We start from the raw sequence: 27632 nt of genomic DNA, 5'->3' as shown, positions 1-27632 counted from the left end.
ACTTTCCACTAGATCTTTGTTGGTCTACCCTTTCACAATCTTTAGCTTAATTTTTGTACATGGACATGCACGTACAAGTATGTGTGTGCATTCTGTGTATGTTTGCTAGCAGTTCTGGGTTTCAGGCTTCTCTGAATGATAACCTAGTAGTAACTGGGAGATTAAAAAAAAAAAAACTGGAGAACTCATCACACTCTCATTCAAGTCCTGAGTTTTCTTGGCAATTTACTGTCTTGTTTTCTAGCTCATTGAGGCCTTTTGTCATAGCTTGTTGAGTACTTTCCATAGTATTTAGTTTTATGTACTTGTAGAGGGCAAGAAAAGGGAAAAGTGAGTCTATGCCCCCTTGTTTCTGAACCAGCAGTCTTGTATATGTCTTGACGTTGAAGATAAATAAAAGATTGATGATCCTTTGATTTTTAATCCAATGCATGTACCTTTCCATTGGATAACGAAGCGTTTGGGTCCCAAATGGAAGAATTGTTCTTCCTGTTCCCACTAGACTTTTCTGACCCTTCTGCTTATATTTAATGCAAATACCTTTTAATGCTGCCTTTTGGCTTAATGCCTGCCTTAACTAGCTAGTCTGCTTCATCACTGTCTATCTTGGATGGACTCACACTTTTGCTAAGGAGACCTTCGGTCTAATTAACTCAGTGTGTCTCAGACTTATATTGGAGCTCTATGCAGATGGAGTCCTTAATAAATGATTTTGATCGTGGGAGGGTGGGGCAGTAGAAATGGCAGCAGCAAGGAGAGTTAGTTGCTAAATCTTGCAACTCCTCTGTTTGGCTACAGTCCCTGTCCTGATAGTTTTTGACATTAAAATCTGCTTTGATTCAGCTACTGGTTGACTCCATGGGGCTTTCTCTGGGGTGCAGGCCAGTGTCTAAGTAAATCTTTGGAGGAGAAAGGGCAGCCAGCCTATCTGAAGGAGAAATGTTTAGGGGCAGCACTTTACCCATCTGAGGTCTCCATCAAGAGGGCTGCCTCCAGTGTGTGCCATATAAGGGAGCTCTCCTGGGATAGCATTGACAGCTCACCTTTTAGGTGTCAGAGGCCTCACCTGTTGCCTTTTCATACTTTGAGGGGCGGTCAGCTGCTGGGATTAGCTGACCTTAGAGAAGAACAACAGGCCAGGGAAATATACTCACCCCTGGTCAGTGGGTTCTTGGCTAGAGGTCTCTGTGTCTATTCCAAAGTGGCAATCAATGCAGAAAACACCTCCAGGCCAAGTCCTTGGTGGTATCATCCAGGAATCATACTTGAGCCAGATCATACTGATGGTGGGTTGGCCAGGCTGTGTGCAGTGAACCTTCTATTAGGAAACCCACAGATTTGAGGTTGGAACATTTTCAGATACATTAGGTGTCCAGTATCAGGGTGCTGGCCACCTTGCCCTAAGAGGAAATGAAAGGGAACTAGATGTGTGAATATTTATAGGGTGCTTTCTACAGGATGATTTTTCACCTGGTGCACGGCCTAATGCCTAGTTGTCCCATCTGTAGCCAAGGAACTTGACACAGAAAACTTGTTTACAGCAGCAGGTGCCTTTTTGTCTGACCCATGTCTGGTTTACATCTACCTGATCATCACTCTGGTGCGGAAACCCGATCTTGAGGTCTGCCTGGCATCTTGGGGAAAATATGGTCAGGGAGAGCTCCTGGTTCTTTAGATGCAAGGCATGAATTCAACACACCACCTAAACAGGAAACAAGTTCAAAGGTTTTCACTTACAGCTCATGGGAAAGGAAGGCTGAGTCCGTTAGGAGGGCTGTCCACTATCCCTGGTCACACAAAGCAGGGGTGAAAAGTCAGACAAAAGCATGACAACTAGCAGTATGTATGAAAGAGTAGAACGTGGAAATGTCAAGTTCACGGGCAAATGCCTGAACGGTTCATTAAAGGAAGCGGCAGGAAAGCAAGGAGCCCACTTTGCAAGACCGGAAAGGTGGCTCTACATTCTTACCTGTGGCCACCAGCTTGAGTCATGTGTGTGGTGGAGAATTATAAATGTGCCAAGGGTGACTGAGCCCTGCTTCTGGTATGAGGAAGTTGAATTTGTATTCAGAATAAGTGCTGGTGATCATAAAGTTTAAAAGAAGTCACTCTAGGGACAAGCTTGAATCCTGGAGATAAATTGCTAGGAGAAGACTAGGTGTGGCAGATGTATCCATGATGGCTCAGAAGTCTCAGCCCTGCTGATGGAAAGTGTATGAAATGAAAACTATGGTAGGAACCTCTCTTTCCGCAACATAGTTCATGGTGGTAGAATTCTTCCAACACTGAAAATCTAATTCCCTAGTCCCTCATCACCACTCTTTCTACCCTTTTCCTACTTCACCTGGGTCCACCAGCCCCAGGACCTTGGAATGTGTTTTCCCTCTGTCCAAAGCACTCTTCCTTAGCTAATTGCATGGCTGGCTTCTTCTGGTCCCCAGACTCAAATGGTCCCAACTCAAATGTCACCTCCTTTTGGAGGCCTCCTCTCCCCTCCTACAGCCTCTGTCACTGTATCTTCTTGTCTTGTACTATTTTACGTGACACAATGTCAAATCAGTTTGCTTATGTCGATGTTCCGTCCCTCACTCCCTGCCTGCCCTTGGGAGAAACTGGTGCCTGGCATTCACACTGTGTCCTCTGGGACTCAGACCCTGGGTCTGGCATTGCCAGTGACTGAATGAATGTGCCCACCAGACCTCTGGTTATTTTCTTCCTAAGACATTGTTTGACACAGCAGGAACATTGTAGATAAGAAGCTCAACCCTGTCAAAAAGCAGAAGGATTTGTTTGGGAAAATGAAAGAAAATATATTTTTAAGCTCCATAAACATATGATGAATGCTAACAAGGTAGTTTCAAAACAAGAAGCACATAGAAACAGCTTATGTTTCTGGTCAAATGAAGTTGTAATCAAATCATTATCAAAGCAAAAAAAAATCAGAGTGAGTCAGAAGAGTTTTTGGAAAGATTTAGCAACTTGACTGACTTAAGGAGATTTTTCTTGCTGCATTTTACAGGGAACATGGTTTCCCCTCAGGAGCAAGGGCAAGTCACTGCCCACTGGCACTCTGGGAGGACACAGAAATACTGCCCAGGACTCATCCCACAGTCTTGCTGAGGCACATGCTCTTGCCGGATGTGCTTCCACACAAAGGTTTGTCTGTGTGCTTGTGCTTTCCATCCAGATCAGCAGAAAGAGCTTACCAGCAGAAATGCTTAATGACTGAGCACCCAGACTAGCAGAACCACGCGGTCATAGCTTTGTTCCTAAGAAGCGAGCCAATTAGCAGTGCTGCTTATTATTTACATTTCATGCAATATATCACTAAAATTGTGTTGATGATTTATCATCTATATTATGGTATTGTCAGCATAATTTATTCAGATCATGCTGAGATACCTGGAAAATTAAGTAAAAGGAAAAGAAATGGCATTGAATTCTTCGGTTTTCAAAGGTATTTCTTAGCTTCTTTCTTTTCTCTCCCCCTCTAGGCTGTCTCCCTCTCTCTTTTTTAATGAGGATATATGTTAAGAAAAATCATGGACCACTTAGCTATTAAATTGTTCCAGGATCATTTGCATTAAAAGTTTGCTCAATATTCTTTCTTTTGGAACACATGGTTTGGGCTTTCATTTGATTTTCTTCTGTGTTGTTTGCTTTATGCCTACTATTTCAAAGACAAAAAATAAAAAAGTAAATGCAATTTTCTAGTTTAGAGCAAAGTCCTGTGGATTAATACAGGATTGGAAGCTTCCCTTTCAATTTATAAAACATCCTTATCTTTTGCCTTATATTCTATTTGCCCCACCCTCTGGGAAATAATTGCTGCTTATCCAAATTAGAGATAAAATATTCTGGTTGTTGAAGCCATTAATCATCTTGGCACTACAGAAAGCAGATACTGAGCTCAGGGTGCTGCTTTGGGCATCAGAGCCCTGGGTTCTAGTCCCAGCTCTACTCAGCCTTTGCATGATTCCAGGAGTCACTAAGATGGTAGTGTCTCCATTTCCTAGGCAGCAGCCATGATGTTTCTCAAAATGAGATTCCTGGAGCTCCAGCACATGGCTTCTGAATCTGCCCCAGTTTCTGGGGAGGCCCATAAGGGTTGCCTTTGGCAAATGTCACAGATGATATTTCCGCACATTGTGTTTAAAAATTGTTGGGCTGGGATAGTCCTGTGACCAGTTTCAGCTTCCATCTTCCTAGAGCTCTAATATTGTGATTATATGATTCATTTTGTTGTTCCTGAATCTGTGTGGGAATTCAAAGTTTGGTAATTGGCTCTTGTTTAAATTATGGAGTCTTGATGTTAGAGAGAACTCTGAAATAAATGATTTATTCTGTCAATCATTATATGTGAGTAACTTGCCCATTTTCTGTCAATTGGCTAGTGTTGGCTTTTCCTCTAATGAGGTCCATGTGCACTCCCAGTGCCCTCGCCAAAGGTATACAAGGAGAATGATTTTCACAAAGAGGCCCTTTCAGGTTCCTGATAGGGAGCTGATGATTTTCACCCAGGTCAAATCTCTAGATTGTACAGAAAACAGCTTGATATCTTAGGGCAGAGTCCCAGGTGCCCTAGGCAATGCCTTTGCATAAGCATATTTGCTCTCTGGGGCAAGTGTGCTTGTACCATTTTTTTTGAAATTTCGTAAGGAATTACCCTATGTCTCAAGGAAGAAAACATCATTTACAACTTGCTGGAAGAGTCATATAGGGACTGAACCTTTTCACCTGGGGGACATGTGGCCTCATCTTGGAGGTGGATCCACTTGCAGTATCAAAGACTCCAGGTGATCCATAGGCCACCTCTTCTCCATGGATGTCACCTATGGCTCTGCCCTGAGAGCAGTATATTCAAATTCCTTGTCAAACTATCTGTTATCACTATTCCCTCTTGACCAAGATCAGTTACTTGGATATCTCCCTCAATCAATGCCACAACATCTGACAATGAAATCCATTCTCTCTTTCTAATACCTAAGACTCCATGTTTCATGAGATCAGAGGCCATGTTTTACCTCTCTCTCCAATTGGGCCACATTGCAAAGGCTGAGCAGACTCTGCTGATTGAGAACTTAGTTTAGATTGTCCATATTGTTGTTGATTAACTAAACCTGTTATAATTGAAAGATGGTCATGATCACTGCCAGTGAAAGTCCTGCATATATGTATGGCATATTTTTATTTTCTCTCCTTATCCTCCTTTACCTCCTCTCCTGGGATCTGCTCCAGCTCTACCTCCACGTGAAATTCACATGGTCCTGGTGACTAGCTGTGATTCTTTTGATCTCCTGGGCACCACTGATAAGATCACTGGTGGGTTGACAATTGGAAGTATTTGATTTGGTGACTAAAGAGACAAGTTTGTTCTCTCTAGCAATGGAAACTTGGGGATGTTTGTCAGACATGGTACCCACTATTACAGAGAGGGAGAGGGAAGTAACGATCAGAAAATGTGAGGGTCCTGCATGCTCTGTCTGCCAGGAATCCCAAGACTCAAACATGTTTGGCACCTGGTTCCATGAGGCATTCACAGGATGTTCTTCAAATATCTAATTTTTAACTTACTTTGACATTGGTTTCTGATACTTGCAACTAAGGCTCAGAAATGCAATGAACATTTTCAATTAGCAAGAACCCTCACTTTCTCTTTTTCCAAATCTCTCAATTTTAGTAAAACAATCTGAATAGATGTGAGAACCTAATGTTGCTGGATATGAGGCAAGTTTTATGTACCCTTTTATTTAAAAAATAGGACCACATAATAGATAAAACACTTATTAACATTATGGTTTCAGTTCTTTTTCACTGAATGATGCATTCCATAATTGTGTTTAAAATAGTTTTTGTATATTTTCTCTTTTGTTTCCTAGGCTGTACATATTTATTTTCTTCCGGCTTTCAAATTATTTTGGAATTGTTACTAACCATTAATATTTGAAAAGTTAATAATAAGAGGAAAATGTTGTGAAGATGGAGTATTATGCATGTGAATAGTTACAGTTGTCTGTGTTTTATTTTACCAGCCCACTGAGTGAGTACAAGTTCCAAAAGTTAGATCTGCAAAGGTCTGAGGATCTTCAGCATTTTGTCACTCCTGAGCAAGTGTAAGGGACCACATCTTGATGGGCAATGGGGAACCCTGTTTTGGTTGGAATTTGTGTGTCGGAAACTTATTCTCCAAACTGAGATGTTAATATATAGTTAGGATCCATAAGGATGGGAGCCCCCCGCCCCATGGCATAATAAGAGGAAGAGAGATGCTAACACTTTTGCTCTGAATCATGGTGTGATGTCCAATGCTATGTTATTATGCAGAGAAAAGGCACTGAGCAGATGACAAGCTAATGCCAACATCATGCTCTGGGATATCCCAGCCTCCAGAACCTTGAGCCAACTAGACACCTATTTCCCTTTGGAGCACATGGGAGGCATTTTTTCTTGCATAGCTTAAAGTTTGGCTTCTAGAATGCTTGATAACCATGGTCTCTGGGCAGTTAAAAATGTTATAATTATTTCAAAGATAGCTCCCTCAAACCTTGGATTTTTGACTGTACATTTGAAAAATGTTTTCTTAATACTTGCATTTGGTTTCTTGTTCAGTGCACAGTGGACTCCACATGAGGATTATTTTCTGAGGGTCAGGCTGTAGCTCAGAATGGAAAACTAGATCATATTGTCCAAGAGCAGTAGATCTAGAACTAGAAAGAGAAGGGGACTGGAAGGAATCATGATTGGTCTTTGGTACCTAATCCGGAAGTTGAAGTTGGCTTTTTGTATTGATATCTAATACCAGCTTTTTTGTTTGTTCGTTTTTTGATGTGGGAAACATGGCCATTTTTTTGGTATGTTCAAAAGTCTTCTCTATGACACCCTTAAGTGAGGTTTGGGAAGATGCTAGGCTTGGTGGTGTGCATCTATAATCCCAGCTACTCAGGTGGCTGAAGCAGGAGGATTATTAATGTAAGACCAGCTGGGACACTTAAGAAAACCTTGTCTTAAAACAAAAATGGCTGGGGATGAAGCTCAGGGATAAAGCACTTGTCTAGTCTGTGAAGGGCCTGGGTTAAATCCCAAGAACCACATTTAAAAAATGGTAGGAGCTACAATATGTGTTTGATCGACACATAGGGGTCTCTGGATTAAAGAGTCAGGCTGATCATGGATGTTTTGGAGGCTCCATAGTGGGGGACATTTAGGATCTGAGCCCCCTCTACTGTAGGGTTAGCTATAGTTATAGGGGAAGATCTTGGAGGTTTGGGGCAGAGCATCCTTTCTGTGTCCCCTTACTTAAGATATCAACCTCAGTCCTATTACTGGTAGGTGTCCTGATTTATCATCTTTAGAGAACAATCAAAATATTTCCTCCCATTGGATATGAACTGCTGAATTCCTGACATTGCATCTTTGCTGAAAAATTGGCCAAGGATTGTCCTGACGAAGCAATGAAAAGTACGCAGTGGTGTTGGAGAAGAAAACAGGGTGTGTGGGGGAATCAAAAAGGGATTATGAAAGAAGGTTAGTCTGAGGCTCAGAAAACAAGTAGGTAAGGAGCATGCAAGAGGAAGTATCAAGAGTGGGAAATAGTTACCAATGTCAGGAGCCAGCTGCCCAAATATAAGGAACCCTAGCTGGCTCTGGGTAACTCTTGCCCTTCTTGGGTCTCAGTTTACCTCAAATGTACATGGAAAGTGTGGCACTGGGAAAATATGAAGATAGATTTCCAAAAAGACTCTGTACCCACAAAAATCCTAAAGATACAAAGCCCTGTTTATAATGAGACACTGAGCCTCATGGGCCTGTCAGCCAGGTCCTGGGAAATTTGTTCTGTGCACACTCTAGGATCATATTCATTCTTGAGTTAGTAGTTTATAATCCACAAAAGAAAAATGCCTCATTGAACACACTATGTTTTAACATGTGAATTTTTAAATCTATACATCCCCCCTCTTTTAAATTAGCAGTATGCTTTTCAAAACAAAGTGTTCAGTTGCATAAGAATAATTATTTCTCATCTTTATAAATATGGAATGAGATAATGGCAAAATGTGCACACCCGCAGCTCCTCTCTGCACACATGCGCACATACACACATGCACACACAGATGTGGTTAGTGCTTATAACCTGGTCAGGTTGGAACAAAAGCAACACACATCTCCCTGTCACCAGGCAGACACCCAGGGCTGTGCCTGCCCATCAGCCCCAATAGCAGCAATTACACAGTCCATGGGTGTGATGAGCTGCAAACTAAACATTTGTAAAAAGGCTGTAATTAATGCAATTAGCTATTTACACGATAGCCCATAATGAATCCAAAGGCATCGTTATTGACTATTGAGTAAATAATCTGACATTAAAAAGTCAATGATCTGCAAATGAAAAATTCTCTCTTTTTTTTTTAAAGGAGGAAAGATGAAGGAAAGAAATTAAGGAAAAGAAGAAAGCAAGCAAAAAACTTAGCAAAGATGTCATTGCATAATAGTCCATTATGCCTCCAATTGAGCCGTCATGAACTATCAAAGAAATAATTGCACAATAGACCATAATGGCTTAATCGTGTCAACATCTTTACATTTACATATTTTTTTAATCAATGGAAATTAAGTACAAAAATGGGTCTTTTGGTTTCCATCCTGATTTTACCTTTGCGATTGGGGGTGGGGTGAAGGACTGCGTTCCCTCTGCCACCTTCAGGGGAGGCTGGACGCCCTGCAAGTTTCCCGGAGGATCTGATGGTTTGTCTGTGGATGCTGCAAGGGCATTGGCAGGGCAACTAGCCAGGGCAAGAAGACACAACACGGTGCTCTGCTGGCCACTGTAACAGGAGCCAGAAGGGGCGAACTTTGGTGTCGCCTCAGGATCTGGCATGTACTTGACCTCTGACTTCTGCGGAAACACAGGTTCTCTCTTTCTCCGCCCAACTCCCCCGGTGCGTGCCTTTCTAGTCCTAGACACTTACCATGCATGACAAAGGCCCCAGAACCACAGTTCTTCTCTCCAAAGGGAGAAGTCACCCTTTAAGTAGCTTGACCCTTCAGCCATTCACAGTGGCAGTGGCCCCACTTTGACTTTGTCACAGCTCTTTCTGCTTGGGGTTTGTCCATGCAGTGTGGTAAAAAGAATATAGTGTCGGTTTAAATTTTTTAAAAATTGTATTACAGAAAAAGACACATTGTCCTTAATCCCCCTCAAAGTACTTTCCTTCATTTTGAACACACTTAGCCCATCGTTTTTGCCACGTTCTGAAGCAGTTCTGGAAGTCCACTTTTGTGAATGTCTTTAGTTGCACACTTGTGGCTGCCTCAATGTCTTGATTTAATTCAAAATATTTACCTTTCATGGCCATTTTGATTTGAGGGAAGAGCCAGAAGTCAGATAGTGCCAGATCAGGTGAAAAGGATGAGGACACACCGTAATGTTTGTATAAGCCCGCCTGCCTTTCCTTTGGATGGTGGATGGCAGCAGCATTCGTTGTATTTTTGATCACATCCTATAAAGACATTCATGGAAAAGGACTTTCAGAACTGCTCAGAAAATTTCAAAAAATGATGGGATGATTTATGTTTAAAGGGAAAGGGACCTTCTGAGGGGGATTAGTGGCAATGTATCTTTTACTGTAACAAATTTTTAAAGTTTAAACATTCATATTTTTTGATCACTCCTATAGCTTGATGACCTGGTGGAGTTAAACCAGTAGAACCAACAGGCCCTTCCCTTCTTCCTTTTCCTCCTGTCTGCAGCCCATTCAGGGAGCAGGATTGGGTGGTCTTAGTTTTGTAGATCACCCAACCCTTTGGGACTTCCTTGAAAAGCCTTTATTTTAGGTAGGTTATCTTAGATCTGTCTCTATCTCTCTGTACATCTATCTTAGGATCAGTTACTGCTATGGATTGCGTGTGGTTTGTCCCCCTCAGTTCATGTATTAGAAGCTTGGTCCCCAGTGTGGTATTATTAAAAGGCAATAGTCCTATTTATTTCTGATTTTGAAAATAATTTATTTCACTTTGTTGAATTTAATATTCAAAACAAAGAATTAGAAATATAATAATGTTGACTTGTGGTCTATTTGGGGCCTTTGCTTATTTTTAAAGCAAAGTACAAACATACAATGGAGCTTCCATATCTATAGGTTCTGTATTCCCCAGTATAATCAACTATGAGTCAAAAATATTTTTAAAATTTGAATCTGTATTGAACACTTTTTTCCTGTCATTGCTCCCTAAAAATATAGTGCAGTAACTATTTCCATTGCATTTTTGTTGTATTATTATAAGTAATCTAGAGATTATTTAAAGCATATAGAAGGATGCGTGTGTTATGGAAATATTATGCCATTTAATATCAGGGATTTTAGCATCCATTGATTTGGGTATCTGTGGGGTTTCTGGAACTCTACCCCCACACACTGAAGAATGATTGTATACGCTCACACACACACACACACACGCACGAATAATTTAAAAGTATGGTGTTTACACAGAAAGACAGAAGAAAAGGGGCCCTCCAGGCCTTTGGAGAGAAAGGCCCATGTCCCCTGGTGCCTGTTCAGATTTCTAGGATGTGATGTGACATTGGGCAGGAGATACCACCAAAGCTGGCGGCAGCTGTCTTGGAACACTGAAAGAGGCTGAGGGGAACCAAGTGATTGTCTCTTAGTTTAGCCCACAGAAGGAATAATATTAGCTAGAGTCTGCAGAAAGCTTTACACTTACAAAATACCCGAACATCCTTTCATTCCAGTAGCTCTTTGTGACAAAACTCATTAGCAACAATAAGAGTAATAACAGCCATTATTTCCTTAGTCCCCATGTGCTGGGCTGACCCTGTGCAGTTTATGCCCAGTTCATTCATTCACCGCCATCACCAGCACCTAAAACACTGCCAACAACAGTTCAGTGCAAGTAATTCTGGAATGACTGAGTGAATGGATACACCTTGAGATCCAAATCCTCATTTTACAGACAGGGAACCATGCCCAGAGATGTATATTAACATGCTCAGAGCTGAACAGCAAATCAGTGGCAGAGCTAGACACTGAAATCAGATTTCACTTTCTCTAAGCCTGGACCACGTTCTTCCTTTTACAAAGGAAGCCACAGATTCAGAGAACTTTTCAGGCCCAGGGCTGCTCTGGACGCAGTTGTGTTAGTTCTATATGTGTTCATGTCTATTGTGGGGCCAGGAGATGAGCAGTCTGTGCATCTCATCTCTTCCACAGCCTCCCTCCCGGGAAGCTGTCCTTGTCTTCGTTCTTGGGTCCAGAGACCAAAACAGATGAGATGCAAGTCCTGGTTTGGAGGGATGGTAACTAGTGGGCTGCCTCATGCTTGGAGCTGCCCCCTGCTGTTGAGGAACCTAAATAGTCCTGAATCCTTCACCTGCTCTTTAGAGACCTTTCTGATTTTTCAAGTGCCTTTTCTCCTATGAGTTGGCACACGTCGTCAGCCTCTGTGCTAGGTCAACATGGCATCTTGATCTTGGTGATTCTGCTTCACTGCAAATGTTTGGCAGGGGTTTGAGGGCCTAAGGCTGTGGATGTGACAAAGGCAGAGTGTTGCTTTCACAAACATGAAGGGGACAGTGGCCTTTACCTCCCTCTATAATATAGCTAGAGCCAGGGCTGGTGTGTCACTTGCTCCTGGAACAGTGGGACTGAAGCCAGGTAGGACACTGCTCTGAGTGGGACCCAGCATTTGTGCACAGGCCCAGGGACCTATGGTACATTGTGTGATGCCACATAGATTCCTGTTCAAGCATCCAAGATGGTGGAGGATGAGCGGTATTAACTCAGGCATGGGCGTTTCTGAAGAGGACTATGAGTTTTTGTACTTTTCTGTGTTGCAGTACCCTTCAGGAGGGGATTATCACTACCATCTCCCACCAGTGTGATGGCTTTCAAGCATTGTTGCCTGTTCTGTTGATTAAACAAAATGAAGCTGATTGCAGCAATTGGCTCAGAGTGGACAGGAGTAGGTATTGCTACCAGCACACTAAGAAGCCATTTATCAAAGTTTTATCTGATCCGAAGCTCTGGATTTATCAGTCACTGCTTATATATAAATGGCATCAAGCTGAGCCCTGTTTGAGTGTGTCGGAAGCCTGTTTTGCTGCTCTATGGAACTATACCCTGTGGGAACAGGGCCTTGATCATGGCTGGTGAATACACTTGGGCAGGGAGGTGTATATAGGTTTTGCTCCTCTAAAATAAGAACATGTAGTTATTTTTTGGGAGGTGCCCTGAATATGAGGACTAAAGAGACACCCTGCTCAGGGAAGTAGGCCTTGACTTTCTGACCAGAGAGATAAAGCACAAAGGGCAACTGGAAGTCCTGGGAATTATAAATGGACCTTATATTAGTCAGTTTTCCTGTTGCTAGACACAATACCTGATATCCATAACTTAGAAGAGGAGAGGTTTAATTAGGCACATGTTTTAAGGGGATTCAGTCTATGGTCAGCTGCTCCAAGGCAAGAACATCATGGTGGAAGGGCATGGTGGGGCAAAGCTGGTTACTTCAAGCAGCTGAGAAGCAGAGCAGGGGAGCAGTGCCAGAGAGGAAAGGACCAGATATAGTACCAAGGTCATGCCTCTGTGACCCACTCAGATACCCCCAGAGGTGTGTTCCACCAGTCTCCCGTGTGGCTCCCAAGCTAATCCAGTGGACACAATCAAGCTTAATCTTCATATATTGGTGGTAGCAAGGCTCTCAGGGAAGGAATGGGTGTACGTTCTGAGTTCTGTGTTTATTCACAACAAGTAATGGCAGAGGCTGCCTCAATCCTCTGAAAGAGCAGTAACAAGAAAGTCCTGCTCATTAGAGTTTTGCAAGATTTCAAACTCAGTAGACAGATTTACAGGCTTACATAGATAAACAAGTCCTCCATGTAGAAAGACACTGCAAAGAATGAGTGGCAAAAGGCAAGTGGAGAGTAGAAGAAAATATTGGCAGCTTGTATATTGTATAGAACCCTTTATATATAATATAAAATTGAGGTTTGGTCTCTCCTTTGCAACCCCTCTGAAAAAACAGGAAAGACTATATCTAAAAACATAGAGATGGGGAAATAGTAGATGAAATAGAAGCAACAGAATTTTTAGAAGGTACACAACAATTGGTTTACTAGTTAAATACTTGGGATGCTCAAGGATGCCCATTGCTAAGGTGCTGAGAGGCTAAGCTGAGAGGACACTAATTTATCCCACAGAATACCCCAATAGCTCAAGAATTGGATGAATCTTCTTAAGAAGTAGTTAGATCTGATTCCTCCCCACTCTATGGAGCTAGAAGGCATTCTTAGGGAAATAACCCAGAATGTAGAGCAAAAAGACAAAGATGGAAAACAGGAGACAGAGGCTAAAAAAATATTAGAGGACTTCTTTAGGATATTAAAAATCTGAATAATAAAGAAAAGACAGTAGAGAAAACGAAAGGAAGGAGGTCATCAAGGAACTAGTTCAAGATACCATCCCATGATTGCTGTGTACCAGTTTTCATATTGAATAAGCAGCTCAATGAATGAGCACCAATTTGCACTTAAATACATTATTGTGAAACTCATGAATAATGAAAACTAAACTACTGCATACACATGTGTATGTGAGAGGGATCACATGTTTGGAGGGGTAGGGGGATGGAATGGCTTCCATCTTTTCACCAACACTAGAAGCTAGAAGTCAAGGTAGCAGTGCCATTAAAATTATGAAATAAAATGATGTCCATCTTGAAATTCTCTACCAAAATTATCATTCACGTATAAAGAATGAATAAAGACATTTTCAGACATATAAGCTCTGAACTCATTTACCTCCTACATATTAGACAGTTACAGGAAGATAAATTCCATCAAAATGAAGGAAGAACCAAGAAAGGGGCAGACCATCACTTCACCTGTCTGGCTTCCTTCATCCTTTCCCCATTCTTCCTTTCCTCTCTCCTTCCCTCCGCCCTCTCCACACCCTTCTCTCCCCCTCCTTCCCTCTCTTCCTCCATTCCTCTTTTGCGTTTACTGATGCCCACTAAGTGCCAGGCATTGGATACAGAATGGTGCATGGGAAAGATAAGGTCACAGTCCACATGAGGCTCAACTTCTAATAACATGGATGCTGTCCGTGCTATCTCCTCACCTGGAGATGTTCAGAGGAGAATGCTGAGGCCAGAGGTCAAGGATGTGATAGAACTAGAATTCTAACCCATAGTTTCCAACCCCTCACTCCTGTGGGTGGCCTTCAACTGGCCACTGCTGGTGCATGCCAACTTTTATGTCCCTGCAAATCATTTCATAGTATTGTTAAATTAGGCTTCGAACTGCCAGAGAGCAGCAGTTGGATGCTATCTTCTTGTGTCTCTTGGAGTGATTAGCATTGATTATTATATAGATTGTTGGTCAAGAGATCTCTCTTCTACCTGGTACCAAACAAGACCTTATTAGGCTTTAATTCCATCTGTATAGAAGACCCCAAGAACTCCACCAAAATTCTTCTAGACTTAATAACCAACCCTGGCATTCACACACTGAGGGGAAAAGGACAGAAAGGGGATAGTTTAGCCATGAGTAGGACAGCATCTGCTGTGGGCCAGAAATCAGGCATGGCCTGGACTGCCGGAAGGAGGGAGGCACAGTGCCAGGGCTTCAGTGGCTCACTGTCTAACTTGGGAGGAGTCCCATAAACATCTTACTGAGAGGCATGCAGTAGAGGGCACAAAGGGCTGGAAGAACACAAGTGGAAGGCTGCAGACTTGAGTAGTTTCCCCAAAAGGTGCTTCTGAGCCAGGGCCCAAAGGAAAGAGAAGGAGTGCTTCTCAAACATTAGATACACAAGCACCCAAGAAGGGTGTGAGTGCATGAGCTGTATGGGGAAATGGTGTGTCTTAGACTGTACTTACGGTGGAGGCTTCACGCAAATGGCTGAATGCCAGCAAGGCCCCATGGTTATTGAGAGCAGCAAGACCACTGTGGGAACTGGGCAATGTCTGGACTGCACTCTGTAGGGAGTTCATGGGCACTGACAAGATCCAAGTATGCTGTGGAATGCTCACTCTGGGCACAGAAGAGATAGGTTGAGATTGTACCAGTGGGTGAGAAATGGGTTAGGTACCCATTCATTCAAAGGCATTTGCAGGAAGGGTAGAGTACAGAGGAGGGGGTACTTCACAGGGGACTGACTGTTGTTGATGAGGAAGAATCAAAAGAGAGCCTGAAGTCCACTTGGTAGTGATGCTAGGATGAGCAACTGAATGTGAGGCTTTGAGATTCTAGAGAGGTCTGGGTCATTATATTTTTGAGACTCACCAGGGTGTGGATGTCCTGGAAACTGTGGGCATGACTGAGACCAAGTGGGGAAAAGGAACACCCTGAAACAAGAATAGAAACACGTGTGACAATAGCATTAAGAACCTAAGAAGGAGGAGCCACCTAAAGAAGATGATGAGATAGAGGGAGAGAGGAACATCTCAGAAGTCAGGGTAGCAGAAATCTATTAGGTAGAGAAGACAAAAACTTGTGATGAAACCTACATGCTACAGATTGATCCCTTCTTAAGAATATTCTGTTGTGTTCTGTGCTGTGCTCCTCCTTGTAAAATGTGTAGATCTTATTAACTATCCTCTCAGTATCCCCAAAAATCCATGTCCTTGAGTATCTCTAGGTATCTGAAGTGGAAGTCTGTGTCCTTGAGTATCCAAAGTGGATTTCTCTTTATTGAAAATTGAGGGTGTGCTACTTAATCAGAAAAAGACAGCAGTCCTTGAGGAAATGGAAAAGCTTGGCTGATCTCAGAGTCATCAGGAACAGAGCAGATGAGAGTCTTGCTGGCTCTCAAGGAGGAAATCTACTTTTGGGTGCCTCATCCTTTGTTGAAAAGAATTAATCTGTAAATAGTTTATTTAAGGTTGGAAATGCTGCCAGCAACCCTTTGAAAACAGATACAACATCTTTAAGAGATTGCAAAGGTAAATCTTATTGTCTGGGGAAATGACTTCTGCACAGTTATTTCTTTTATTGTGCTGTGAATGTGATGGCATTACTCAGTTTAATAAATCCTACTGTATCTCTCAGTCCATGTAGCCTGATATAAATATCTCTGGTTGTGTCACATTACCACCTTTGTACAGCTATACTGGGCCCTGATGACTGGGGTCTGATAAATGCAAAACCTCATTTGGTTTGTGAGTGATTGAGCACTAACACTGTTTAGATTTCTTAATATACTTGTATTAGCATGAATAAGTAATGAGCATGCCAGGCTTTTTTGAATATTTGATTGTATCTTTGTAATGGATTTGTGTCTCTCTCTTTGTGCTAATGTCATTGTAACTTTGTTGGTGTCATAACTCCAAGCCACAGCAGTTGATTTTTATCACCCCATCTTGAGTCAATCACCCTCTCCTTGTCAAACCATGGCATGCTGTGCCTTTCTTTCTCTCACAATTCTGTATATTGTTTTGTTTTATTTGGTGGTGGTGCTGGGGATCAAACTCAGGGCCTTCTCACTGAGCTACATGGCCAGCTAAGTTGCCCAGGCTGGGCTATATCCTCCCAAAACACTGGGATGATAGACATGCACCATCACACTTGGCTCTACATATTGTTTTTGGAGGGCAAGTGTTGGTAGGTACCCTATCTCTAGAAAATGTCTTTTCTGCTTTTGAAGAGCAGATATTAGATTTCCAAAGGAGCCAAGGACAGAAAGTTGGCAATGAATTCATGCAGACCTGCAAATCTGAGTCATATCCAGACTCTTTCCTATAGCAATGCCCCATCAGCCTGTTGATTCTTGAAAGATCATTGGGGCTACCAGTTTTTAAGCAGCTTCTACAAGCTGGAGATCTAGAGGCAAAGAGGACGCTTTGCCTACAATCTGGAAAGTACCTACAACATTAACAAAAACTTTCTTCTTTAAGGAGAGCTTTCTTGCCTGTTGGGAATACAGTACAAAAAACATCCTTAGGTACAGTGGCCAGATATATTTTCCTTGTAGGATTTACTCTCTTATGGAAGATTGATTAATTTCTCAGACATTTTAGTAGTTGATGTCTGGGTTTAAACTCCTAGCAAGCCAGTTCACAGGTTACAAGCCTAAATCCATATGAAAATGTGGCTTCCAGGAGTACTGGGTCCCTGGGTGCCCACCAGTGCCATGGGCTCACATGGCAGAGTTGCACAAAAACATTAGCTTGGGTTTGGAAAGAACCACGAGTGCATTTAAAGTATAGGAACCTGTTTGCATTTCCATTGCCTGCTAAGTCATTAGCTAAGTAGGAGCTGTGGTTTAATTTGAATCCATTAGTGATGATATGGATATAAAAATATGTGTGGAGTTTTCTGTCTTTCATTTCATAGCACAAATCTGGGCAGAGCTGGTACTTTCATGAAATGACAACTGTAACACATGCTGAGGATCTTGGATACATAAATAATTATTATAACAGTGATAATTATGGTAAATCTGATTTGATTTTCTAAGTGTATACTAATGTTTTTGATTTTTAGTATTTGAATTAAAATAATAAAATTAGTTTGGGCTTTAATTTTTTTTTTACAATTACCCTTCTTACCCAACTCTTGTGTCCTCCACTTGGGTCTCTCCACAGGTCTCTTTGTTTTTGATCATTTAGTGCTAGAGTTTATATTGGAAGGTCCCTTAAAGGCCCATGGATAAAAGGCTTAGCCCCCATTAGGGCACCATTGGGAGGTGATGAAAACTTTGAGGAGAAGCCTAAAGGGAGCCTTACTGGTATTGTGGGTGTGCCTTTTAGGAGGATATTGGAACTCTAGCCTCTTCTTTCCACTCTCTTTTTGCTTAAAACCAGAAGACGAACAGTTTTGCTATACCATGTGATCCTGCCATGGCGCACTGTGTCCTGCCACCAGAGTTTTAAAAGCAGTGGAGCCAACTGGCCCTGGTGGAGACTTTCAAAACTGTGAGCCAAACAAACCTTTCTTCTTTATAAATGGATTGTCTTAGGTGCTTGTTTCAGTGATGGAAAACTAACAGAGCTTATTCTAAGCCTCTTCTATGTGCCATTGGCCTCTGTTTTCCTATCTTATCTTTGCTGCTCAGGCCTCAGCAGTCTGGATTTTGTGTCCAGTACTGCTCAGTTTCATTTTATAAAGGTGTCTTGAACAATAGCTTGCTGAGTCTCAGCATTTTCTCTGCTCTTTCTCATCTGTCCAACCAGCACACTGATGTCTGTGGATCAGTCTTTAACTAGAAACACCCCAAGTACCCTTCAGAATCCACTTTCTCCTTCTCTTCCCTTCCTGTCTCTGATCTCTAGGAATGTGACCTGTAGCTCTTTTTCTCATTTGATGCACAGCCTTTGGATATTTTTACCTGTTGTTTTTAACTGAATTGTGAACCTCTTTCCCCACTCAGATGTCCAAGCCTTAACTCCAGCATTACAGGACTTGACTATTTGCAGACAAGGCCTTTAGAGAGGTGAGTCAATTAAAATGAAGCTTTAGAATGAGCCCTAATGCAACCTGACTCTTTTCCTCATAAGAAGAAGAAATTAAGATGCACAGCGAGATCACAGGGATGCAGGTGCACAGAGGGAAGACCCTGGGGGACACAGTGAGGATGTGGTCACCTGCCAGCTAAGGAGAGAGGGCTCAGAAGAGGCAACTGTGCTGACTCCTTGCTCCTGAACTTCCAGCCTCCACAGCTATGAGGAATACATTTCTGTTGTTTAAGCCTCTAGTCTCGTATTTCATTCTGGTTGCCCAAGCAGCCTTCTGAGCTTTCAGGCTTTGAAAGGTACATGAAGCGCAAGTGTCTCTCTGACCTGAGAATCTGCCAGGCTATTTGACATCTGGGATGTGAAGGTGAGTGAAATTTTTTATTCCATTTCAAGACAGGTGAATCTGAGTATGCCGCGGAGCAGAAGGAACAAATAGGATGGAGGAAATTGGAGCTTCTGGGGTGAGGGAAGTATTTGGAGATTTGGATAAAGAGAGAGAAAAGGGGTGAAGGTCAGGTAAGAAATTTAGGTGATATAATGTAGAAACATCTCTTTAGGTTATGATCTTCTGCTTGGACTGAGTCTGGTAGAAGATGGTGAGAACATATAAGTGTATCTGAAATTTTCCCAAGTCTTCTCTTTATAGCCCAAATCCTGGCATTGTGGTACACCAGTACAGGTCTAGGCAATAGATGAGATCATTGTGGGAAGGTGAAAGACATTAAGCCTGATCTCTCTGCTCTCTCCAGGACTTAGGATGGGGGCCATGGGAGGACAGGGATAATGTGTGTGGTCACTTTGTGGCTCTGGCTAGGGAATTCACCAGATCCAGCTGGAAAAAGGGTTCAAATGCAGGTTCCAACATAGCTGTTCAGGAAAATGGAGCCATATCTGAGATTTTGTGAAATGCTCTGTGGCCTAAGCTGAGACTGGAGGCAGAAATTGGGTGGGAGTGCCTTGTGGTTAAGAAAACACTGCTAACTCTGGTACCAAGATAGGGCCCTAAGGGAATCTCTGAATGACAGTTAACCAGCTTTCATGTCCCTGCTGAATGAAAGGAGTTAATAGGACCATGACCCAGGCAGGGACCTAGCCATTGGAGGTCCAGGGAGAGTGAATAAGTAGATTGGACAGGAGGAAGGGTAGAGGGGAACAGTAATGGGATTTGAGTGTGAGAAGAGACCAACAATCTGAAAACTCAGGAGTGAACTTATAGGATGATAAAGTCCAATGAGAAAATCTACACAGGGTGACAAGGAACTTTCTCTGAGGAGAAGCTCCAGGGAAAGAACATCCAAAGACCGGGGATTGGCAAGACCACTCACCTTAAGGCCCTCTTGTTCCCAGGAAATCAAGGCGAGGAGAAGCCTTAGGTCATATAGGTCTGTAGACCCCAGACACTGTGGGTTGGAGCCCGAATGCTCTTCTACAAAAAGTGGCCAGGCCTGAAATCCATCCCTTAGTTCTCCTTCAGAGCACATGGTAAATTTTTCTAGTAAAGGATTCGAGGATTTTTTGAAGTGGATTGGATACTATACATGCACTTTTCATTTAAAATAACTTCATAATGACGTGGCACAAGACCCATATCCCGCTGTCATCATTTTTCCTTCTGCCTTGACTAGGAATACCTTTCCTGCTATTTTCATTTTTATCATATAAACCAATGAGTCACCTTGACCCATGGTGTCACCTTGTTCTCATTTTCTGGATAGTCGTTTCCTCTGGAGAAGCTGTATACAGGACACACACACACACACACACACACACACACGCACGCACACATACACACACAGAGCCAGGTTCATTCCGACTTCCTCTGTTCCACTGATATTGGGACTGCCCCCATATGTCACATGATAATGGGGGAAAATGTGTTTTAAAAATGTACCATTTGTGTGTCTTCTTTCGTACTACCTCTCAGCCGAGTTGAATGCCTGTAGCAAGCCAACTGCTCTGTAGATTTCATCCTAATTATTAAACACTGAATGTGAAAAGCTAAGCATATAGAAGGAAGAGTTATCCTCTAGTTTATGTAAAGTCAGCAGTGAAAATAAAAACTGTGACATCTACGTAGATGTTTATTTGCTTTACCTTATAGTCATGCCGCACTGCTTTGTCTCCTGTGCCAAAGATTTTTTTTATTCCAAGCAATGACAATGGATTATTTCTGTAAGCAAGTGCTCTATCCATTATTAAATTGATTATTCAAATCTCATTTAAAAAAGAAGCCAGATGGCAATTTTCCATTATTTGTTGCTACTGACAACCACCAACCCTAAACTGAAAGATTTTCCTTTTTTTCCTCTTCTACTGGCTGAAGCGGCTGCTGCATTTCCATGCAGACCAAAGGTAGATCTCCTATTGGAAACAAATAGCCAATTACCAAACAAGATTGTCATTATTGATTATTTTAGAATCATCTTTGCATTGACAGAGCTGTTGTTCTTTTGATGATTCCATAATTAACTTATCTATATTCAGGCACAATAACTTTGTTCCCTGTAGTCATTCGGATGTGAGCATTATTGTTGTTATTTAGTTGTCATGACAGCAAGAAACACGTTTTTACATGTCCAGCATCCTGGTTATTTTAAGACCCTAATAAGTATGCCTTGCTAATGAATCAGAATAATGGTAGTCCTGTAAAATAATGATTTTTTAAATTCTATGGGAGGTTTAAAATCTAAATGCAAGATAATTGCTTACACTTGTGATAATCATGAAATACGTTTCTTTTGGTAGAGGCACTCATGCACAGTCACATACATGACCTCATCTTCTTTATGAGAACACATTTGTATTTTTGCGTTTTGCTCTATGGTATTGGGATTTCCATAGTGTATATTTTACAATGGGCATTTGTCAGTGATCTCACAGCTGTGGCTCTGCTTAGCATGTTTTTGTTCTTCCAAACCTACTATGGAAATTCATCTTCAAATTCTTTACATTTAGCTATATTTCACACCTTTTGGGGGGGGTTAATTCATCTCTTTAGATGTCTTCTGCATTTATGCAAATGGATTAATTTTAGTAATTAAAGAATATCATTCTTCTAATTATCTGGATTCTTGCATTTCAACATGTTTTCTCTTTCATGATTCCAACATTGCTTGATGTTTTGAATTCTGCTGATCTTGCCAGGAGAAAAGACATTCCAGTTATATAAAAGAAACTCACTTGCCTTTTCTGTGAAATATGCAGATATAAAAGTCTCAGAAATGTCCTCAGGAAGGTAAAACTGTGTCCTCCTCATGTTCAAGAGGATTTTTGCAACTTTACAATTTCTTGGCCCATGGGCTACATTCAAATTTTGGACAAAGAATTAAACTTCTTCTGCTTTACTTATATTGGGATTGTTTACTCTTTAGAGAATGTGTTGTTGTCAGGAGAGGGTCAAGGTGGAAGGGATGGGCTTCTATAGTTTTATCTCAAAAGTCCTCCAAGTCCCATGTGATAAAGGCTTCATGCTAAGTTTGGAGACATTGGGAGGTGGTGGAACCTTTAAGAAGTGAGACCTAGAAAGAGGTCTTCCAGTTCCCGTTAAGGGAGCTGTGGTACCCTTTACTCTTCCTCTGCCTCATTGGCCTTTTATGGCCATGAGGCAAGCAATTTACTCTACTCTCTGCTCCCTGCCAGGATGTGCTCCTTGACCATGGGCCCAAAAGCAGCAGAGCCAACTGACCATGGACTGAAACCTCCAAAGCTGTGAGTCATAATAAGTCTTTTCTCTGTATGTGTTGACTATCTCAGATATTTGTGATAGTAATGGAAAACTGACACATACGTGGGCTGACTCCTTCTCCTAGTGATTTCTGGAGAGCACTCCCATAATTTAACAACTAATACCAACGCCATACTGAACACATCCGGTGACTACTCCTTACCCCCTCAAAAGTGAAGTAGCTCTTTAGACTCAAGAAGCATTTCCCAGCAGAAAAACAGTTTCTGTATTGTTATCCACAAATATATGTTGGTTCTGCAATTTAAAATATGTATTCTAGTATTTGTAAGAAACCAGATATTAACATATAAATCCTGTAATGGTAAAAATGTGGAAGCATACATGTTAAGTTTCTAATCAAACACTGCAAAAATGCATTAATCAGTATTTCATAGTTCATTACAGTCTGACTAATTTTGAAATCCCTCATGTAAATTGATTAAATGTCTTCTGAAGGCAGATAAATGGGCTTTTGTTTTAAGCAACCTTTACTAAGAAAACCATAATTCTCTGTGACTCAATTATTGCACATTTGTGACTAGTGCTCTTGTAGCTAGCTCTATATCTCGAATTCTCCTGTTTACAGCTGGAACTATCAGTCAATTGTAACATACCCTATGGGCCTAAGTATTTAATGAGTATCTACTTTGTGCTCAAGATAGTGTGTAAAGCAGAAACCATGAGACATGATGATCTTCTCCCATCCAGAGAAGGATGACTCATATATATGAACAACTAAAAGTTAAAATATATATATTTAATCAAGGCTGGACTGTGAAGCACAGGCTATAAGATTACTTTCTAAAAATATAAACTAACTCTGACAGCTTTAACAAAAATGCAGGGTGATTACATATTGGAAGGATTCTGGAGTTGTCTTCACATTAAATCATGGAGAGGCAGGAAAATCTAGAACCAGAGACTCAATATTCTAAAATCTCTCTGTTTTGACCTTCATTTCTTTTCCTGAGCATCGTCATCACAAGTCTGGAACCTTGTCCCAGGTCATTCTGAGATACCTTCCCAGAGGAAAGATTTCTTGCTGCTCCAGTTAGAAATTCCTTAGAGATGACTCTGACTGGTGCATCTGGGCACTTGAATCAATCACTGTGACTTCCCAGAAGGACTTCTGATTGGTTATGTGAACCAATCACTGTGGCCTCCGGAAGGAATCTTATTGGTTCAGCTGGCTAGTTTAGGCCAGTCATCCATGGCCTCTGTAAATGATTGTGATTGGGTGAATCATTTTCCTACCTCTCAGACTACAAGGTACTGAGTGAGAATAGGGATAGGTAAGTCTGGGCCTTATGCCAACTTCTTGGATCTTAAGGACAGCAGTGGAAGTAAGATTTGTTTCATGCAGAGGTGAACTCAGTCATGTAATAAGGGGATGATAAGCTGTGGCTCCCAAGAGGAGATGGAGATTTAACTGGCTTGTGAGGTATGAATAGGACAGGGACGGGGAGGGGATTGGAACATGCATAGAGGTGATCTGAGGATACTTAGAGAGGGAGTGATGGGGTGATGTGAGCCAGGAGGACACCAGGGGATGCAGATGACGACTGCATGATGCTAAATATGGCAGGACATGGAAGCCTGTAAGAAAGCTTGTTCTTCAGTGGCCAGAAAATAGAGAAATAGTGGATTCTTCAGAGCAGAGGAGCAGAAAGGTGACCTAGGCCATGGTGGATTGATGGAGTTGAGGTCTAAGAGGTTCATTTCTCTGAAAGCTGGTGCTATGAGCTGGGTAAAGTGAATGGAGATGGTCTAAGACTGAGAGTAGAAGTAGAAAAGATAGCAAATCCAATGGCCTCCTTGCAGGAAGAGATAGCAGAGCTAGGGAAGAGCAGTGGAAGGTGATGATAAACTTGCGATCTTTGAAGAACGGAATGTTTGAAAAAGATTAGTGATCCACAATAATAAATAATAATTATATAATCATAACTTGTACATACTGTGTATTTTCATGTGCCAGGAATTGTTCAAAGTTTTTCATGCATTAACTCATTGACATCACTTAATGCTCTCTCAGATGGGTAACATTACCATCCTCATTTTCCAGATAACAAACTGGGGCACAGAGAAGCTAAGTAAGAAGTTTATGATCCCTTAGGTGCTGTGGGGTGGAACTGACCTTTGAACTCAGCAATCTGACCCCAAAGTGTACTCAGAATGCATTGAGTTGTTGACAGATTGAGCTTCCAGTACTGGCCCATTGAACTCATAGGGTCCAGGCCAATAAGAGAGCAATTGGAAGGAATTGAGGAAAACATATGAGAGGAATTAATACAACTTGTTGGGATTGAGAGATGAAATGTTAAAGGAGATTCCAAGTCCCAGGCCCAGAATGCTGCAAAAGGCTACTCTGCTTCATCAACACTGAACCAAAAGAGTGGCTTCATTCAGATGGAAGACCTTGTTTAAATTTTGTTTTTTGATGAAAGAAAGACTAAGGAGTGCTTCTCATAGGGAACCTGAATCCCTAGATAAGTTGGTTCAATAATTTCATGTGGAGCCAGGAATGCCGGTGGGAGCCCATCGTCCCAGCACTTGGGAGCCTGAGGTGGGAGAATTCGAGCACTGCGGTTCCAGACCAGCCTGGGCAACATATGGAAACCTCATCCCAAAACAAATAAATTCAAGTAGTAACATAGCCTGGTTTGGTAATGTTTTCATCTTACAAACTCAGTGTCCCTAATCAGAAAATCCAAAATCTAAAATATCTCCACATCCAGAACTTTTTGAGTGCCCATATGATGCTGCAAGTGGAAAATCCCACACTTGATCCTGTGTAATGGATTACAGTCAAAATGCAGATACACTAAGGACGTTGTTTAAAAGTACCTTCAGGCTGTATATATAAAGTATATATGAAACATAAGTGAATTTCATATTTAGACTTATTCCCGATGTCCAAGATCGCTCATAGTGCAAATATTCTAAAATCTGAAACAATAACCCAAATCTGCAACACTTCCACTTCTAGGTATTTTGGATAAGGGATGCTTAACCTGCAGTGTGTATCAGAAGATGTATAACTAGCAAATGGAACTTGGGAATTTAGAGTTGATTGTTTCTTAGGTTGTGGTTTACGGTTTTTTAAGGTTAGACAAAAAATTTTAAAAGTTAATTTCAGAACAGATGGTATGCAGACAAAACAAAAATTGCCAAGAAGTAGTGAGAATGATAGTTTTGATAAATGCTGGGTGAAGGTCAGATTCTCCCTGTCCTGAGCCCAGAAAAGAGTACTATAATTAGACTCAACTTCCTGCCTGACCACAATCCCTCTCTCTCGTAGCAGGTGCCCTCTCACCTTTCCCAAACATATTAATGAAGCCCCTCTTATGTCAATTTTCAATCTTTTCCTTCCTCCTTTCTACCTTCATGCCTTCTTTATTTTGGGGGATAGATGGGAGGGAGGGTTGGAGAGCCTGGGGATTGAACCCAGGGCCTTTACAGTAGCCTCCATCTTCAGCCCTGTTAGTTTTTTATTTTGATACAGAGTCTTGCTCAGTTGCTATGTCACCCAAGCTGAGCTCGGATTGAGATCCTTCTGTCTCAGCCTCCCAGAGTACTGGGATTAGAGGCATGAACCATCACAACTGGCTCGTGCCTTCATCCTCCTTGCTTTATATTAGAATCCTTCCCATGTTTTATTAGCTTGTTTCAAGAGTAGCAAATACAGATGTCTATGAGGGCTATTTAGGTAATGTAAATAAGTAATTAAGATCAGGGAGTGGAGAGGGCTCTGGAGAACTTGAGAGGGAGGTGCCTCTTATAAAGGCAGTCAATTAGGGCAATACTGGCTCATCAGAGAAAAGGCAAAGTCAGGCTGGATTTGGTTTCCAAGCTGCTGTTTACCACACTCTTCATATGTTCATGGGACACATGGTTAGCGTTAGACACAGAGACAGATAAAATTTGCCCTGGAAAGCCTTTGCCAGTGAAGTGGGAAAATAGTGTGTGCCTGTTATATAGACTTGTTCTCTCATGCTGTGGAGGCCTGGGGTGGTCAAGCTTGAGCCTCTTACATGAAGCCTTCTGTGATTGACAATCTTTCCTTCTTCCTTGGAGCTGATTTCTCTCTCTCTGCATGCCCCACCAATTTCTTATGGAGAGCTCTCTGCGAAGGGACAGCTTTTGAGCTGCTGGTGGAGACTCCCAGGGGAGCCTCCAGCTACCACACCACCATGAGACAGAGAAGAAGGATCACTAGCTTTTCAAATCAAGTCAGCCCTATGTCCTTGCAGATTACAGCAGATAGCTATGACTGCTCCTCCCTGGGGCCTGGGTGGAGTCTCCTGCTGGTCTTCCCATCCAGCCACACCTTCAGCTGTGTCCACCTGTTCTAACAAATGAAATGGCTGGCGACTCTTCTCTGATGTCTTGTCTTCCCTTGGCCTGGGCTTGGTTCCCATAGGCAGGCTGGTCCCACCCAGTGATTTAATTCATGCACCTGCGCACTTGTCCGGGTGTTGGAGATGGGTTCTTAGACTTTCAGTATGCAAGACTGCCAGCCAAGGGGTGGAAGCAGTATCTCCCTGGGGTCGACAGTGAAGAGAGCAATAATAGATGTCTGTTCAAAGTGTGCTGCTGTCATGCCAGGAGGGGTCGACACACTTGAAAAGGGAAAACGGGGCTGTGGGGGTCACAAAAGTCCTCCTAGAAGAGGTCTTTCTAGCCTGAGCTTTACAGGGGCTAACAACACTCTTGCAGAGAGCATTCTGAGCAGAGAAACACCCGTGACCCCATAACCCAGGCCAAAGTTCCAGGTTCTCCTGTTGTGCCTAATTTATTATAAAATGCCTGTGGGACATATACATATAATGCAAGTCTAACTATGAAATACAGTCTTAAGCATTCTCTACAGCGTGCCTTCCTTAAAAAGGTACCTCTTTTCCAAGACAGTCTAACAGTAGATCTTCAGAGGCCCTCAAGAATTTTACATGGTTCTGCTAAAGTCAGATTTTACAATTAAAAAAAAAAAGGTAAACTACTACTTCTTACATTGACTCATTTTGTGTTTGAGTTTTTTCTACTTTGGCTAAAATTATTGAAGTTTTGATGTCTTTTTTATTGTTATCTTGAGCGATCTCTTTAGTGTTGGTCATGAAACTGAAATAATGCATGTGGCTTGAAATGATTTTTGCTCTTTTCACCTGGATTGACTGATGCAGGGGGAGCCATCTCTGCAAGGGGTAAGGGGAAGGGACCATGTTTCTTTCAACAAATCACAATGTATCCTGGCTGGAGAATCTGCCCGCAAAATGACCTCTGATTATTTCTTTATTTTTGTTTCTCTTTAGTAGATAAAGCTCTATGTGGGGAACAGAGTGTCCCAAGTTTTCTTTCTTTCTTTCTTTCTTTCTTTCTTTCTTTCTTTCTTTCTTTCTTTCTTTCTTTCTTTCTTTCTTTCTTTCTTTCTTTTTTTCTTTCTTTC

The 27632-nt window shown here is 41.9% G+C and overlaps 1 long non-coding RNA gene across 1 annotated transcript; it reads left to right on the top strand.

Annotated features, from left to right (window-relative positions):
- On the top strand, window positions 1–27370 carry LOC147823987 (uncharacterized). Its single transcript, XR_015443050.1, has 3 exons — window positions 1–3156; window positions 6033–6113; window positions 8412–27370. It is a non-coding gene; the product is annotated as an uncharacterized LOC147823987 (long non-coding RNA).
- The last annotated feature ends 262 nt before the right edge of the window (window positions 27371–27632 follow it).

This window comes from Heterocephalus glaber, unplaced genomic scaffold, assembly GCF_053883595.1.
Source record: "Heterocephalus glaber isolate CG9 unplaced genomic scaffold, H.glaber_assembly_v1.0 deba00001561, whole genome shotgun sequence".
NCBI lineage: Eukaryota > Metazoa > Chordata > Mammalia > Rodentia > Bathyergidae > Heterocephalus > Heterocephalus glaber.
This window is presented reverse-complemented; position numbering and strand designations above follow the sequence as displayed.